This window comes from Electrona antarctica (assembly GCF_951216825.1).
Source record: "Electrona antarctica genome assembly, chromosome: 10".
Lineage (NCBI taxonomy): Eukaryota > Metazoa > Chordata > Actinopteri > Myctophiformes > Myctophidae > Electrona > Electrona antarctica.
In genome coordinates, this window is record NC_136791.1 from 20008541 (window position 1) to 20018165 (window position 9625).

Here is a 9625-nt window from a genome sequence, read left to right on the forward strand (position 1 = left end):
GACTGGGAAAGTTTGGGCAAATTACAGAGACTGCACCACTCTAAGATTGGAGATGACATTGGTAACAGAAGCCGCATACTTCATCCTGCTACTTCAACTATATTTGCGCAGCATATTTCTATTTTAGGCATGTTTTGCCATATATGAGACCACTCATCATTGACATTTTATGATAATCACCTGCTATTAGAATTGCCTATAGCTCTAATGCCTTTGCTTGTTTTGCCTTGTCTCGACTTCCTGCGCTCGCATGAAATGTAGACCAGCACAGCCTCTTGACTTTAGCGAAAATAAAAATAAAGTTTTTGCTACTGACCAATACAAAGACGGCTTGTGTGTTTAGAAAGCCTACTTTCCGCGGTGGAAGCACTCTGAGCCACCCACCACATGTATAAAATGCACTTTTTGGCCAGAAAGGGATTTGTTTTCAACGGAAGGAAAAATCGTGTCTATGGTTAACCGTTTTTCTCTTGGCAATATCCGTATAGAGGGCGCAATGGAGTAACTAAAAGTATTTTTTCTTCCGGTGAAAAAAAGACCGAGATTTAGACACCTTAATAAAACATGTACGTTTGATTAAACCTAACATCTACATTAAACACATTAACCCTGGTGTCCCTATTTGGGGATTTGGGATTTTCTTTTCCTTTTTTTCTTTTCCATTTGATGAAAAAAATGTTTCTTTTAAATTTGAAAATAGTGAAAATAGCCAATTTCGGTTGGCTACTTTCACAGTTTGTCCGACGACAAAGTATATATCTTAAGTAAGTGGTTTAAACTTTAAGTAACTCATTCCATATGTATGAACTCTTGCTGCGGGCTATTCCAGAGTGGGTTCCACAGAGAGATCACAAAGTGCTTCTCTCATCCACCTCTTTAGGGCTGACGTCAAAAAAAAAAAAAATAAAGTCTTCTAAATCATGACAGTTTTCTGAAATACCTATGTTTCTATATCAGTGGTACTCAATATTTTATGTCAAGGACCCCAAAAATTACATGTAATAGGCCGCCGACCCCCATCTGAAAATATGTTGTTCCAGGGACACCCCCAGAAGCATTCGCTCTGAAAGAATATATAGTCAAAGATTTGCGCCACATTTTCACGATCTTTTAAAAATAGCAGACCTACAAGCTCGTAGCACGGCACTCGGTGCAACGCTATGAGCTTGTAGATCTGCTATTTTTCAATAGCTAAAGTATAACATGCCTAAAAACAATGCTTAAAACACAAAATGGGGTTCCCGGAACTTCCCGCCCAGAATGGGTTAACATCCACCGTTGGATGCAGTGATGGAAGAAGTGCTTAGGTTTTGGACACGGTAAACGAGATTGTACAAAATGTACAGTGCTGACATTTGTACCACTGAGCCCATGAATAGAGCATGCCTGCTTGCTCTGGGGAAAAACTAATTTGGAACCTTGAGTTCCAAATTTGTCTCAAACCAGCTAATCGTGACACATTGTAAGCTTGTAGATGTGCTATTGTAAGAGTTTGGGTTAATAATAATATTAATTGATAATACTCAGCAAAGTAACTAGCTGTCAAATAAATGGTAGTAACAAAGTACCCTATTTGCCTCTAAAAGTACAATTGTTTTTTTGGTGCTGCGTAATGTGGCTGCCTGTTGCTGTTGGAACACTTAAATTTCCTCTCGGGGATTAATAAAGTATCTATCTATCTATCTATCTATCTATCTATCTATCTATCTATCTATCATGAAATTGTGAAAAGTATACGTCAACTTGAGTCAAATGCACTTACACCACTGGTTGAATGCATAACCCTCAGCTGTTAGCATCCATGCCAGTGATCTAAGTGAGAAGTGGCAGCCGCCGGTGGGGCTGCGCTCGCCTCACCTCACTGAATCATGATGTACGATGTTTACACAGCCATGAAATCCCCTACAGAGCTGTAGCGTTCACTCCAATTAAGAACAAGATATAAACACTACACACAATCCACCGTGTAACGGCGGGGCGTACCATCCAGATGCATGCGTGTTTAAATGCATGTCATGTGTGTGCGCACACACACACACACACACACACACAGGCATATACCGACACTGTATTGTGCCAATAATTATCTGATTATAAGACGACCCCCATTTTTCAAAACTCATTTGTGGAAAAATGAACATTGAATGTCAAATAGTCTAGTCCCCGATTATAATATGATCCTGTTTTTTGGGATATTTCCATTGGAAAACAACGCAGTCTTATATTCAGCACAATAGGGTATACACATGTACGATATTCATAGGGAGACAAAGTACTCAAGTAGGCCTACTACTGAGTCAAAGTATAGATACTCATGGTCAAATATTACTCGCTGCATGTCAGAGTAGCTCTGTCATATTTGTACTTTGTTTTAAAAAGTGTTCAAGACACACAAAGAAAAATCAACTACAATATAAAAATCTTATTTTTTTTCATATATTTTGCCGTTGAAATATAGTGAAAGTGAAAGTAATGAGTATCCAAAAAATACTAATACTTAACATACACATACTCAAAACATTTGACAACACTGAAGTAAATGCACACGCAGGCACATGTTAGATTGCGAGTGTGTGGGGCGCCCAATTGATTATTCCCACATGTACAAAATAAGTAACTGCACACACTTGTGCACACAGAGACACCAACACACACGCCTGCGGTATCCAAAATATGTTGCATCGCTGCAAGCAGGAAAATAACATATCACACATGATGAGCATCAGGTCTCCAGACATCTTCATCATGCTTAAGTGAGGCCGAGGTCTTCAATCAAAATGCAAATGTATTGATCAATATAAATACTTAACCACTTGAACCCTAGAATCCCTATTCCAGGGGGGGGGGGATTTACCAAAGCAAAGGGAGAATTTACCAAAGCACAAGATCTCCAAGCTCGTTCGACGCATTGTGTGTGCTTGTAGATCGGCTTTTTTCAGCAAAGAAATGTGGTGTACTAGCGTTTAACGCATTTTGTGCCCAAGACGTCTGTGGACGTCTTTGGTATTACCGCACGGGCAGAGCCCAAGACGTCTGTGGACGTCTTTGAAAAAATATATATATATATATATTTTTTTTTATTTTTTTATTTTTAATAAAAAAAATTAAAACAATGATTTTTTTTAATACATGGTGCCAAAGTTTGTGTTTTCGCCATTGAGAATGCATTTGGCGTTTAAATTAAATAACTCAAACTAGAAAAGTTCCAGCATGTGTCTCCACAGTCAGCTGAATTATAAAAAATGTGAATGGATTTTCTAGGTGAAAGTGATTTTTGGGCAGTTTTGCGTGGGCTCTCAGAGTGGTTAAATCCCTCGCTCAAATCTTGCTTTCTATACTTCTTCTTGCCAATTCCGTTATACGAGACCGCAGTCGGGGGCCCCGTAAACGCATTGTAATATTTACTGTAGTCGAGCTGGAAAGGTGCTGAGGTATGAAAGGTTTTACGGTATTGTCTCAGCTTGTTAATGTTAATGCGTGGGCATGCAACCAAACCTTGCACACGTGAAACGCACGCGCACAGTCGCGCACACACACGCCCGCCCACACACACACACACACACACACACACACACACACACGCACACACGCACACGCACGCCTCAAGTCAGTGGGGTTGAGAGTCATTGCCAAGCCAGCCGTATGCAAATCATGGGCGACGAAGTGACCGCCAACTACATTTCTCAATTAACAGGTGATAACCTATTGCCTCCACCACGACTTGCCAACTTATTGGACTCACTCGCTGACCTATTGGCTCGCTCGGGCGTGGCTTCACAAGCCTCACTGTTTCATTCCAAAGACTATGACTAAACTAAAATAGAAATTTGTTGCCAAAAACAACACTGATTTGTAGTCTGGTCGCAGGGGAAACAGCTCTACCAGAGAGCTCCAGACTTCCCTCTCCAGAGCAACATTAGTAACTTCCAAGGCGTTCCAAGGCCAGTTTGGAGATATACACATATACACGCGGAGTCTCGTGCATCAAGGACTTCCTTTGGGAGACGCTCGAGAGGCATTCTAATGCCCGAACCACCAAAGCTGGCTCCTTTCCAAGCGGAGAAGCTTCGACTCTACTCAGAGTCTCTCTCACGTAACTGAACTTCTCACCCTATCTCTAAGGGAGATGCCAGACACTCACTTCGGCACTTGTATCCACGACCTTATTCTTTTGGTCATGACCCACACTTCATGACCATAGGTGAGAGTAAGAACGAAGATAGCTCGATAGACAGAGAGCTTTGCCTTCAGGCTCAACTCCCTTTTCGTCACAACAGTGTGGTACTGTAGACTGAACAGTTACTGAACATGTTTCATTGCCACCCAGTCATTGGGTCCCAAAATGACAGTAATAGTACACCAGCTTGAATCACACTAGTATACACACAGCATACTACAACACAAGCAATAGCAGCAAAGAAGCAAAAAACAAAGTTCCTACCGTCTTGAGCCTTCTAGTTGAGTCATCTACTTGACTTCATGAGTTTGAGACCTTCAACGGCGTCTCCAGTCATCTCCATCATCCATACATCTGGCTAGCTGGCCAGTACTTTCCTCCGAGTATCAATGGCACCGACCAGCCTCATTCTCCTGGCTGCCATCTTCTCACTCAGCCTTGGATGTTTAGTACTGCACATAGCATTCTGTGCAGTGGTCAGGGACTTAAGGCAGGCTCTAAGGTCCAGCATTCACAGCATGTCACAGGAGAATTGACTGCAGGGTTGAGAAGAAGCTGAGCTTGGGGGTCTGAGGTCATCATCACCCTGGCTCGTGTACCTGTGGAGCAGGTTGAGAGAGACACCATAAGCTTTGAGTAGAAGTAAGTAAAGGTAGAAAGAAAGAAAGAAAGAAAGAAAGAAAGAAAGAAAGAAAGAAAGAAAGAAAGAAAGAAGACCAAGAGCCCAACCAGGTTGAAGAGCCACATACGGTACTGTACACTGTACCCTGTCACAACTCACTAGCAACAGCAGACAAACATACACACACACACAGCCTGTATACTGTACGTATACTGCATCCTGCCGGTTACAACATATACAGCCTAGTTAGTATTATACAGTACAATGAGTACATAATAGCCTAAATTATATCCTGCCACAACACAGCCGACAAGGATTATGTGCTGTGAAACCCCAAAACAAAACATTGTGTCTGTATATTTATTCTATAAATGTATGTAGTACCGCCGCCGCCGCTACAAGTTGAAGCCGTGCGTGAGCGTCATTTCCACCCACCAGCTGTTTATAAACCAGGAAGAGACGCACGCCTGCTCTATAGGCGCTTTCTTGCCGCCTCTTGACGTGACAGTGTGGGAACAGCACAACAAAAACCAACAGTCAGTGTCAGGGATGATCATCCACAACAGCTAGCTGTATGGCTGAAGATCACAGTGATCTAAAAGGCATATATGGCAGAGTAGCGCTTTTACAAACGGGAATACTGGCATGGCTTTGGGAGCTCCATAAATGGAGCAAGAGTCAAGTAGAGTTCATATAGTTCAATCGGATGCGGTGCATGAGTTACATTATTTAAAAGCAATTAAAAAAAATAACTCAGATATCGTCGTGGCCCACTTCAGGTTCACCTGGAAGCGTTTTTATTTTGTATTTATTTTTTACTGTGATGTAAGGACATGGTATAAGTGTGCCAGCCAGGGAGACTAGAAGGAGCTTGTAGCTGCACTAGCACACTGGGTTTTCTGTACGAGAAACGAGAGTGATCCAACGCTCCGGGGACCTCATGTATATTCATTGGAGCTTTTGGAGGGGAGCTCATTTGAATAAGTCCCAAATATTAGAAAAGCTTTCAGAACAGCGAGCCCAGACACAAGTACAAGACAATAGTGCTAAGAGGAGATTTGGAGTGCTGTGGTGAATATATGGAGATGTGGAGAAGACAACCGGCTGAGATTTCGATTAAGAGACGTGTCACATATATATTATCAGGGGCCTTGTTTACAGTCAGCACGCGACTGATACAGTTACAGCATTGGCCAACCGGTTGGCCTGACAACGCACTAGCCAATGGCAATTGCAGAGCAATTGTTCTTCCAGGATATGGTATGTATGTACTTTATAGTCTGCGTTTGATACTTTGATTTGCTTCCTTGGTCTGTCATCAGCTATTGTGGTGTGGCTTTATCACTCTCCCACGCAACTGCTACACAGTAGTTGCAAGATGAGATAGGGACATTAACATTTTCTACTGTATTCAGGTCTGTCCGTGCAAGTCCTCTGGAGCCAGTTGCACTACCTCACACCAAGTTCAAAAATAGCCTAGTTATGGGTTTTAAGTCAAGATGCATTACTAAAAGCCATTTAAGCTATATAACTAGGCTATGTTTTGAAAGTGTGAGGTGGTGCACAACCCCCTACTGATCCCCAGACTTATCAGTGAACACGCTTCTAACCGTAACCTGTGTATAAAATATCACTCACCAGTGTCACGTTACATATACACGTATCAGTGTGAGAAATGGATCAGGTGCAAAATTAGACCAATCTTAACCACAATAACCCTAGCATCACTAATATGGACATGTCATATTAGGTGAACTGTAACCTCACAACGCGTCGCAATGCGTTGTGAGCTTGTGAATCTGCCATTTTCGGTAAAGCGATTTGGTGAAAATAGCCAATAGACCCCTGGGAGACCCCGGTCGATGAAGTACAGTAGCCTATATAGAGTGTTATAGGTTAATAAAGCCACCTAATCATCAGATAGTCACACTTCATGCATGTATAATTGACAATTTATCATAGTTAACCACTTAACCCCAGCATCCACATTATGGGGGGGGACGTTAGAAAATGTATCTACAAGCTCAGAAAGCTTGTAGAGGGGAAAACATACTAAAATAGTTTGATGGTTTTGACGTCACATTAATGTGAAAAGGGAAATAAAAATAAACATATACGGGGAAAGGGGTGGGTGGGGGATTCAGATTTTATGGGGGCCAGTTTTGAATTGCAGCCGTCCATATGAGAGCAGTTTGAAGGAGTCAATTAAGGGATTCGCATGTCTTAATGACTGTTGGTAGGGCGTTCCACATTTTGGTGGCATAAAGCAAAATTAATTTAGTCTCTTGGTTGTGCCGAATCTGGGTTGCACATGGTTTGTTGAACTCCCTCTGGTGTTGTGGGTGTGAACTTCGTTGACATTAAGGAAGTATTTAGACAGGTACATGGGTGGTGTAGCGAATCTTGTGGACCAGACCCATTGCAAGATGCTGTACTCTGTCTGGATTACTACCCTATTACAAACTACGCACACGAACAAACATATTGCAGTAAATCACAAAATACAACAAATATGAGTCAATCGCCAAGAGAATAAAAACATTTGTTACACATAAAATGTGCGCCAATGAAAGAGAAATCTTTCATTAATTGCACAGGACTGTTTGGGACTTTCTTTGTTCATGTGTGCAGCGATCGGAAGCGATTTGGCTGCAAATTATATCCAGAATACACACAGGATATTTGGAAAATGAATTGCTTTGTGCGTTTCATTCTGTGATACACTTCCTCAGTCACGGCACGCTGCCTGTTTGTCTGTCTGTCTGTCCACTGCAGATCGGCAGCATTTCCCTCGGCGCCTACAACTATATCGTATAACACACTATGCGATTTGAGTTCAGCTCAATTTCATTACATTTATTTTATTTAGTGTTACAGTATGTGTAGTTTATAGTTTCCCCTTCACGGTTTGCCTTGGATCTTTTGCACTACATCTGTCATCATACCATATCGTGTCAACAAGTCCCATATCCATACTGTATAAAGCCAGTTTGTATTATGGTATACTGTAAAGTGACTATAAAATGTAATGTTATAAATACTAGATGCCTGTGCACCAGCCTACACGCAGAGTACCCACACCAAAACCTACCCAGACTAATTAACCCAGTCAGTATACACTCAAGGCTCCCACTGAATATGGTTAAGACTCTGGAAATACAGAGGGTAAATTAGGCTAAGTATGGTGACTAACATTGTCCCCCATGTCAAAACCCCTCTTCCCCCCCCTATAATCTTTACTGACTCCGCTCCCGGCCCCTCACAAAACACCACACCTGCCGTGTGTGATGTCACTAATTAAAATATATCCCCATGTAATAAAAAGTAAATATCAAAGCATCAACATTTGTTTGAGGTTTTCTTACCAAGGCTGTACACCTGCCTCCCAACAAACACTCAAATCAGGCTTCTGGACAAACATAAGGCCTCAAACCAACCTTAAAGGGGCAGTGCTACATACAGTACCTATGTGAGTAGGCTATATAGCTACAGGTATACGTGTTTGTTCAGTAACATAGGTCTCCCTTCCTGTCTGTCCAGCTCTCTAATAAACATAAAATAGTAATACATTGTCAGGTAGGTGACACAATTTCAGCCAATCAGGAGAGAGTAGCTATATGAGCTTAATTTTTATAGTATAGTCTTCCAGTTCCAATTTTGTCTGCTCATTTCTTTGTGTCATTACAATTCCACTTGTTTAATCTGTATCCTGACTGTTATACAAACGGCCTCAGCTGCCTGACTCAGTGATAAGCATATTTGATAACCATGACATGATGACATATTAATGACTGCATCAGAGGGACAGACTATGATAAGAGATGCAAGCGTGATCCTGCTCATTCTGTTCTTATCATGGTTTCCATAATCTACTATAGGACGTTATAGATCCACTGTCCTACTGTATATATTACTCTGTGTTGTGATGTGTGTAATAAACTAGAATGTATGTGTAACGCACCACTGTGTGTTGGCATATGTGGCCAAATTTGACTGAGGGACTGCCATTGGATCTTTTTTAATTTTCGTTTTTCTTTCATGTCATATGAATATGAAATGTGAAATTGACATATTGGTTGTTCAGTTTGACCCACCAGTTATGGCTTATAGAGTAATGTCTTGCAGAGAGAGAAAACAGGCTTGAAGTTGAAAGGTTCACTTCTGTGGACATTACACCTAGCTACATGTTTAAGCATTTATTTCATATTTACATGTCAATTTCAGCTCTGACACTTATTTCAGACATGCTCTAGTATGTGAAGAGTCTGCCTGTGCTATTAACTCATTTTGGATAAAAACAAAAAATAAAGTTTTTCTCCTCTGGTGAAAAGCTGGTGGTTGTGCGATGGCAGGCAATTCTGGTCACATATGTTCTCTGCGCCTGCGACTTGATGGATCCTCAGATACCAGCGGCCTTAGAGATGTTCACCCTTGAATCATTACGCTGACTGTGTTCTTTATCCTGATTGGATAAAATTGGTATCCCCAGTTTCAGTTTCACTTTCGGTTTCTGAAAAAGCATTTTCCCGTTTAATTCAAAGTCGGAGAGACATGGAGACTCCTGTTACTGCAACAAACAAGCAATGAGTGAGTACTATCACAATATAGAGCTTTATAACACTTATTTTAACTAAAGAAAATCACGTACACTACCTTTAAATACTTACTCAAATTCCTGGTTTTGATTATAGAAAGGTTCTAATGTAGCAGTCCCATCCAACACATGCTTTGGCTCACTGTCAGACTGTTTCGATTCATTAACTTGCACCAAACTACTATACTCACATATCCTGAATGCTTGGGTATATTACGTCTCGGCTCATAAT